The sequence below is a fragment of the Hipposideros armiger genome, unplaced genomic scaffold, assembly GCF_001890085.2.
Source record: "Hipposideros armiger isolate ML-2016 unplaced genomic scaffold, ASM189008v1 scaffold_306, whole genome shotgun sequence".
Taxonomy (NCBI): Eukaryota; Metazoa; Chordata; class Mammalia; order Chiroptera; family Hipposideridae; genus Hipposideros; species Hipposideros armiger.
Window position 1 is genome coordinate 1,719,252 of NW_017731656.1, and position 9,325 is coordinate 1,728,576.

A 9,325-nucleotide genomic window follows, 5' to 3' on the forward strand; every position below is an offset into this window, starting at 1 on the left:
ACTCCCACTCACTTCGAAGACACTTATCTCATTGTTTTTGCTACTTTCTGAAGTTCTGGAAGTCCTCTTTAGTGAGTGTCTTTAGTTGTGCTGTCATGGAGGCCTCAATGTCCTGAATCATTTTGACTTTGGAGAAGAGCCAGAAGTGGTACAGTGCCAGGTCCGGAGAATAAGGTGGATGAGGACACACCATAATGTTTTTATTTGACAGAAATTGCTGTACCAGAAGCGATGTGTGACACGGAGCATTGTCATGATGGAGGATGATTTATGACACAGTTTAAAACATACCTTCTCTCAACTGTAGCTCACACCCAACTGACTGCACCGAACAAGCTGAAACTTGTCTCACACTGTTGATAGTAAGGTTCAGTGCACCGCTTCCCGTATTGAAGATCCCTGCCTTTCTGTTGGATGGCACTCGGCAGCAGCGGTCACCATATTTTCTGATCACAACAGAAAGACTCCGTGTCACACATCGCTTCTGGCACGGCAATTTCTGTCAAATAAAAACATTACAGTGTGTCCTCATTCACATAATTCACTGGATCCGGCACTACGTGACTTCTGGCTCTTCCCCAAAGTCAAAATGACCATGAAAGGAAAATGTTGTGAATTGATTCAGGACATTGAGGCAGCCATGACAGCACAATTACAGACACTTATGAAAGAGGACTTCTAGAACTGCTTCAGAAAGTGGGAAGAAGATGGGATAAGTGTGTTCAATGTGAGAGGGAGTATTTTGAGGGGGATTAATGGTAATGTGTCCTTTACTGTAATAAATTTTTTTATTTAAGCATTCACCATATCTTTTGATCATACACACACACTATATATATATATATATATATATATATATATATATATATATATATTCGTGTGTGTATATATATATGTATATATATATATATATATATAAAATGTTGCCCAAAAAATGTATAAACATTTTAGGAAAGGAAAAAAATGTATTAATTTTAATACTCAATACATACCAATAATAAAAGATGAGTACAAGTCATGTTTGACTTCTGCAATTACAAGAAGTGCTCAAAGTGGTTACCATCAGCATCCAGACAATTCTGATTACAGTGAACTACTGCTTTAGCATAGATAATATCTCCTAAATGTGTATACATTTTTGTCACACTGGTGTGTATACACACACACACACACACACGAGGTCTGACAATTAAGTTCTCAATCTTGTTGCAACAATGTTGCTAAACTTTTTTAATATCAGAGGGATTATTCAGTGTGAATTTGTACCAACTGAACAGTTAACCAAGTTTACTATTTGGAAGTGCTGAAAAGGCTGAGTGAAAAAGTTAGACGGCCTGAACTTTTCGTCAACAATTCAGGGCTCTTGCATCACAACAATGCACCAGCTCACACAGCACTGTCTGTGAGGGAGGTTTAGCCAGTCAACAAATAACTGTATTAGAACACTCTCTCTACTCACCTGATCTGGCCCCCAATGACTTCTTTCTTTACCCAAAGATAAAGGAAATATTGAAAGAATGATATTTTTTTTTTAGAAAATCATAATTTTATTTTTATTTTCTTGCTTTTTATAAATATTTTATTTATTTATTATTTTTAAAATTAGTTTCAGGTGTACAACATAGTGCAATAGTTATATTTTTTACCCTCAAAGTGACAACCCTCCTCCCCCAATCCACCGCCCCACTTCCCCCCAATATCATACATATCTATTACAATTCCTTTAACTCCACTCCCACACTATACTCCACGTCCCATGACTATTTATATATATATTCACTTATAGTTGACATACAATATTATACAACATCAGCTCCAGGTATACAGTGCAGTGACCAAGGCTCTACCCCACCCATGAAGTGGTCTCCCTAACAATACATGTGACCATCTGACACCCTACAAAATATTTACAACATTATTGATTATATTCCCCGAACTGTCTTTCGTATCCCTGAGGCAATATTGTAGTTACCTATTTATGCTGTCTAATTCCTTCCCCTTCTCCCTCATCCCCACCCCCTCCCAACTAGCAACCATCAGTTTTTCCTCTGTATCTCTGAGACTATTTCTGTTTACTTTGCTCATTCAGTTTTTTAAATTCCACATATAAATGAGACTATATGGTATTTGTCTTTCTTCTACTGGCTTATTTCACTTAACATATGTTCTCTAGGTCCATCCATATTGTTGCAAATGGTAGAATTTTATTCTTCTTTATAGCAGAGTAATACTCCATTGTATAAATGTACCACAGTTTCTTAATCCAGTCATCTACTGATGGGCATTTTGGTTGTTTCCAAGTCTTGGCTATTGTAAATAGCACTGTGATAAACATAGAGGTGCACATATTTTTTCAAATTAGCATCTTACGTTTCTCTGGATAGATACCCAGGGGTGTAATTGCTGGGTCATATGATAGTTCCACTTCCAGTTATTTGAGATACCTCCATACTGATTTCCATAATGGCTGCACCAATCTGCAGTCCCACCAACAGTGCACCAGGGTTCCGAAAGGATGACATTTTGATGATGACATTCAGGACATCAAGGGTACTACAATGACAGCTCTGATGGCCATCCAGAAAAAGAGTTCCAAAATTGTTTTGAAGGGTGGACTAGGTACTGGCATTGGTGTATAGCTTCCCAAGGGGAGTACACCAAAGGTGACCATAGTGATATTCAGCAATGAAATATGTAGCAGTTTTTCTAGGATGAGTTCGCCAACTTAATTGTCAGTCCGTGTGTGTGTGTGTGTGTGTGTGTGTGTGTGTGTGTGTGTGTGTGTGTGTAGTCACAGGATGTAAAGTACAGCATAGGGAATATAGTCAATAGTATTGTAATAGTTATCTACTATGTCAGATGGGCAGTAGACTTGATGGGGTTATCACTTCATGTGGTTTGTAAATGTCTAATCATAATGTTGTTTTGTACACCTGAAATTAATAATAAAATAAATAATTAAAAATAAGGAAGCCATACTTGATAGTAAAAGAAAGAAAAATTATTGAGTATCTACTATGAGTCAGACATGGTTCAGAAATAGAAATGGGAAGGGGTGCAAGGTAAGGTAGACATATAAACATATACAGTTGACTCTTCAACAACACAGGTTTGAACCGTGTGTGTCCACTAAAATATGGATTTTTTTTCAATATATATTGTAAATGTAACAAAAAATTTAAAATAAAGTGAGAAAGGATGCCAATATTTTCTCCACAAAATGATAATAAAGCTAATACCTGTAGAAGCTTAATTTATCATTCCTGAACACACTTTAGATCTCTACACTGTTGCTGAATAGTCTCTTTATTCATCTCCTGCATGAACTTAAATGGCTTCCTGTTTTCCATCCTAAAGTTTTCTACATTTCACTTTGGAAAGAGATTCTCAGAGCACTTCAAACTGTACTGCCTTATTTTTTTACCACAGCAGCTTTGGGTTCACAGATGAACAATTTGGACTCTATGCAGGTTAAAGTGCGTTCATGTGCAATTTTGTTAAACTTAGTAGAGAGTAGGTTCTTATCCTCCAAGGCTTCACAGGACATGTCAATGGGCTTTGGAGAGCAAAGCCAGAATCTGGCAACTCTGCATTTTTTAGCTGACATGGTGTGACAATTCTCCCCTACACTTTTTTTGCTACTATTGCCTGTTTGCAAGGCAGACATAAGTACTTCCATTCCCCGAATCATATACTATATTGAATGTGAAATAATTGGTCTGATATTTCAAAAACTACAATGATCTGTTCACAATAAGGAGATTTCTTTCCAGTATTAAATAACATTCTTTATAATATATGCTTCTTGAACCTTATTGCATTGCATCTATTTCAAATATTAGCCTTTCGTATGCTCTCCTTCCCTTTATTGTAGGGTCATATATAAAAATATATGATTACATGTAAGTAAAGGAAGGTAACAAATTCATCAAATAAGCTATTGCTATACATTGTCATATTTTTGTGTCTGTATTACACAAATATAATTACAACCTAAGAGAATTTTTTTATGAACGCAGACATACAGTTTTTAAAGTTATATTGACATTACTTGAAAAGAATAAATTAAGCATTTTTTAGGAGTGTAAGCAAATGAAAATGTAATTCAAATCTAAAGAAGAGTTATTCTACTCAAAGGAAACTGAAGAGCGCTAATTTGCATTTTAGTAATCAGTAATAGGGGTTATGAGGTGTCGATTATCTTCCATGTATGACCTTTTTAAGTTTCTAGGTAATGTACCTCAATTAATTGTCTGTGGCATCATAAAGAACCCTTTTCACTGCAGCCTGATTATAAAAAGCAATAAAATTCTTTGAATGCAGCTGAAGTATGAAATGCACAACTGACCTTAGAACTTAGCAGTAGCTCACTACTTTAATGCAAATTTTCTATTGGCATAAATTACAATGCCTTCAAAAATCTGACTAGCTCAACTAATGCTTTCTTGTAAGACATGCTGAGTTTTGTGAAGTCATAGAAATAACCACACTTTTAAATTTATATTTCATTACCAGCTGTCTAAATATACTATGAAAACTAATTAGGAATTTTAGTACTACCATAATGAGCCAAGTTAGAAGGTACTATTAATGACATAACATCAACTCTTCATGAATGCTTTCCTGTTTATCTCTAGGCCTGCCACAAACCAAGAAGAAAACCTAGAAATCATTCATTTGTCATTCATTTATTGACTGTCTATGTGCATATCAATGATATGTATGTTTGTAGATAAACAGTAATAATAAGAAGAGGTAAACAAGTCATAGTTCTTTTCCTCAAGGAATTTACAGAATAAAAGGCAAAATTTACAATTACTGTGGGAATCCAACAACCTCTCATCCAAAATAAATAGTAATTCTAAAAACATACATTTGAGTGGATTGCAGGCTTATATGTTTGTTGGTGTTAGAGGTGGGAAGGAGTGCTGGGGAAGTAAAATGTCTTAAGATTTACTTCCTGAGAGAGACAGAAAGATAACTCAGAACTCAAATGAAAACGTTGGCAATCCAGGAGGCTGCTGGCCTGTCATACCCTGGCCTCAGAAACTCTGCTTTATTCCAAATTGAAATGCATTAACACTATTTCTGTGGTAGAAATATACAAAATCCATTCTTCCATCTATCATTCACTTTAATTATGATCACACAATAATTTACCATGTAGCAACAGACAGAACATCATTTCCATTCTTTGGGACCGTATTTATATTTCATGTAACACAGTTGGACAAAAAGATTTTGTTTGACTTGTCCTATTCACTGTATGTAACTAAGTTACCACCTATTAAAACCCTGAAACAAATGGTCTTCCCATTAAGGTAGCCTCTGAGCCCAAGGACTATTTTTTTCAGCTCATTCATAATTCAGGATTCTATTTTAATATTGCCATGAGTATATGTGTGCATGTGTGTGCACAGAAAAAAATCTTTCTTTAAATTCTCATATATTTATATTTAAGGTTACTTTCATTTATGTTTTTATTGAGATATAATTGGCATATAAAATATTACTTAAAAAAATTCTCCATGTTCTTGAACTAACAGAAACAGTGATAATTATTCAGAAGTATCTTTAATAACATTTCATTATAAAATACAAAAAGGCATAGGAAAAATCACTTTACTTATACCAAAGGTAATGGATGTTTTTGTTTTATTTACTTATAATTTTTTCTTTGTATATATTAATATATATTAGGGTTACACTGTATATATGGTTTTATATCCTAATTTTCATGTCTCACCTTATATTTTTAAAGCCATTTTAAAATAAAATTTACTAAATTTTTTTGTGGTTCACATATTAAACTTTTATGTCATTACCTAAGGTATTACACAGTGAGAACTAAAAATATGCCATTAATATATGATCCTAGATAAGTTGTTAGTTTTAAATTATGGTATTACCAAATGTATTATGTGTGCAAATATTTCACTCTTACCTCCTAGCTTATGGACAGAAAGGAAAAGTATTTGAAATTCTCTACAGAAACTTTGAAAATACAGATGGGAAATATAATTTTGGAATCTTGTATTCACTCATTAAAAAGTACCAGTATTCATTTATGCATTTTTTTCTATTCAAGGGGTTTTTCAAGTCCACAACAAAAATTTTAGTTGTTCATTTCATGTAAGAAAAGTAATCGTTTATATAATGCTCAAAGGTTCAAGAAATGTTCATCTCTATGAATTTAAATAAAACAGGATTTATGAAAATACATTGCATATGTAAGGATTAAGAATAACGTCACTGAAAAACAGAGGGTGATTTTCTAAAGATCTCTTTGATTTGGCATCAGAACATTGTAAAGGGTGTTGGAAATTTCAGTTGTGGTCTGCTGGGAGATAGTGAGAAAATGGGGATGGAGTTAAGCTCTAATGTTGACCCACAAGTAATGCCAAAGTTCTCCTGGAACAGGAGGTGGAGGCTAGGGAAAATAGGCTAACAGGAGGTGGGTGAACCAAGCAGCAAAACTAACTTGGGAGAACAGATGAGTTTGCAACCAAAAAAATGTACATAAGAAGTAGGGGCTGGTGAAATCAGTGTCTAGACTGGCTGGAAGTTGGGTTAAGTGGATAGAAAGATCTTGCACACTCATGCATGCACACATATACAGACACGTGGGTGTACACTCACTCAAAGGTAGTACCAAAGGCTATAATTTATTACTCATTTGCAGAAACAAAACCTTAGGGACGATATTAATTTAGCACTTCTATGTCAATTCCATTTACCAAAGAAATTATAAATATGTTCAGAATGAAAAGTAAATATCACAGCAGACTTCAGACATTTAATTCTGTTGATTTCCCCCTGAATCTATTGCCAAGAGAACAGAGGTGTAGCTTTTTTAGGAAGGAAATTCAAGCTTGCAAATCAACATATTACATCATCTGTGCTTGTCAAAATCTTACTCATCCTTCAACATACTCCTCACTATACTTATGAGGCCTATTCTGATTGGATTTAATTTCCTCTGAACCCACCTGTGGCTTAACAACATATTCTATCTCATGTTAAATTTTCAGTATGTTTGTTTCATCCCTCTATGAACTTCACAAGGACAAGATCGTTGTTTCTCTTTATTTTTTTGTATCTATAGGATCTCTAATGTTCTGTTATTGGAAACCTTACTCTCCTTTCTCAATATTCGTCCCATTTTTTTCCTTTTTTATTGTTAGTTTCAGGTGTACAGAACAATGATTCGTCCCATTTTTTAAACTGAATCTCTTGTCATCAATGGTGAAGGAACCCAACACCACAAATGATCATAAACAGTGGTTCTTTGCTGTTGGGGAGAGTTAGAATCAGCTGGAAGCCTTGTTAAAACACTGATAGCTGGTCCCCAAGCCCAGAGTTTCTGATTCAGTGGAGCTAAGTGGCCTGAGTTTTGGCATTTCTAACATGTTCTCGCTGCTGCTGCTGCTGCTACTGCTGCTGCTGCTGGGAACTCTGCTGGGTTGATCCTGTCTCCAGCTTTTCTTTTTTTTTTCCACTTGCTTACAATTATTTTTAGAACTATTTATTGATATATAATTCACATACTGTACCATTTACACATTTACAGTGTACAATTCAGTGGATTTTGTTAAATTCACAGATTGCTAAAACCACAATTTTAGAAAACCTGCACCCATTAGCAGCCGTTCCCCATTCCCCCCTACCTCCCAGCCCTGCCTCAGGCTGTTTCTGTAAGCCTGAGAGCTGAGAGTGTTGTTTTATATTTTTAGAAAATTACAAATAAAAAGCAAAGATGAACATGAGACAGAGACCTTATGTGGCCCACTAAGCTGAATATATTTACTATCTGACTCTTGACACAAAATTTGCTGACCCTTTTAGACATAGACTATACTGCCATTGAATATAAAAATCCAACATCTCAGTCTTATACTAATAAGGAAGCAAAAGCAAGCTCTTCTTCACAATATCCTAAGAATTGCCTCCTGCCTCAGTTCCACGGTTGGTCTATCAGAGGCAGTAGTAAATGGATTCTGAGAAAGTTTGAATCACCACCAAAACGTCAGTAATCTCAACTAAATGGCCTTAAGGTTGAAGAAGCTTGGAGAGGCAGTGTGATGAATATTGGGTTCTGGATCTAATTCCTCTGCTAAAGCGTCTCACTTTGGATCCTCAGTTCCCAAGCTCTCTGAGCCTCAATTCCTGCTTTTCTCTTTCCAGAAGGAAGTGGGTGAGTATTATTTATATATCTTCACTATTGACTCACAAGTTTGTTGCGAGAATCTATTGAAATGGCAAATCTGAAAATGCCTTATAAAATATAAAATATAGAAATATAAAGTTGGTATTATTATTGGCCTACCTTCTTAACTAATTCAAGGTAAACTGGGGCTGAAAAATCAAGTATTTGCATGGTGCATACTTACATCAAGTCATTATTAGTTGTTTATGTGAAATTCATATTTAACAGAGAATTCTTTATGTGTATTTGCTACCTAATAGCAATCCTAATGGTAACAATCTTTTATATTATGTGCTTTAGAAAGTAATTTAACATGCATCATTTCAATAAATGAATATTTGCAATAATGGTTATACTGTTACCTCTATTGTACATAAAAAAATTTAGGCCTAATGAGGCTATATTTCTCATAGAAAATAACACAAAAAGTAATGTCAAGTGTTGGAATCAGGTGTTTTGAATTCAATTACTGGGAGCTCTTTAAATCTGTGTTTTCTAACCCTTTGGGACTCAAGAACCTCTTTCAAAGTAGTACATAATCTTGAGAGGCTCTTATGCATTAAGTGATTAGTCAGTTTTTAAAAGTAAAAAATGTAAAATGTAAAAATCATTTTTAAGAGTTTTGCTCTGTATATGATAAAGAAATGATGTAAAAAGTTAATTTAGACCAAACCTTTTATTATAAAGTTCATTTAAACACACTTTTTAAATATGATGCATTTGAAAAACAAGTTTCACCTATTCCCATTTAACAAGTGACTTGTGACAGCAACTAAAATTATCTTCTACTAGCTACTCTCCCCTCATTTGAAATAAAAACTAGTTTTTAGCTGGACACATGCTTCTCAGATTGAGTACTATATTTCTCAGCCTCACTATGGCTAGGTATAGCCTTGTTAACAAAGACAGTGGCTTTTACAGTAAAGAGCCATGCTTTTCCTTTGCCTCTGATTCACTCCTGCTGGCTGAATGCATATGTGGTGGGTAAACCATTTGGATCATTAGATGGAAGGTACCGGATAAAAATAGGAGAGCAGGGCCGGCCGAGTGGCGCGATGGTTAAGAACTGGCTTGGGACGCCAGAGGGCCTTGGTTCGGATCCCACATATGAGGGCCAGT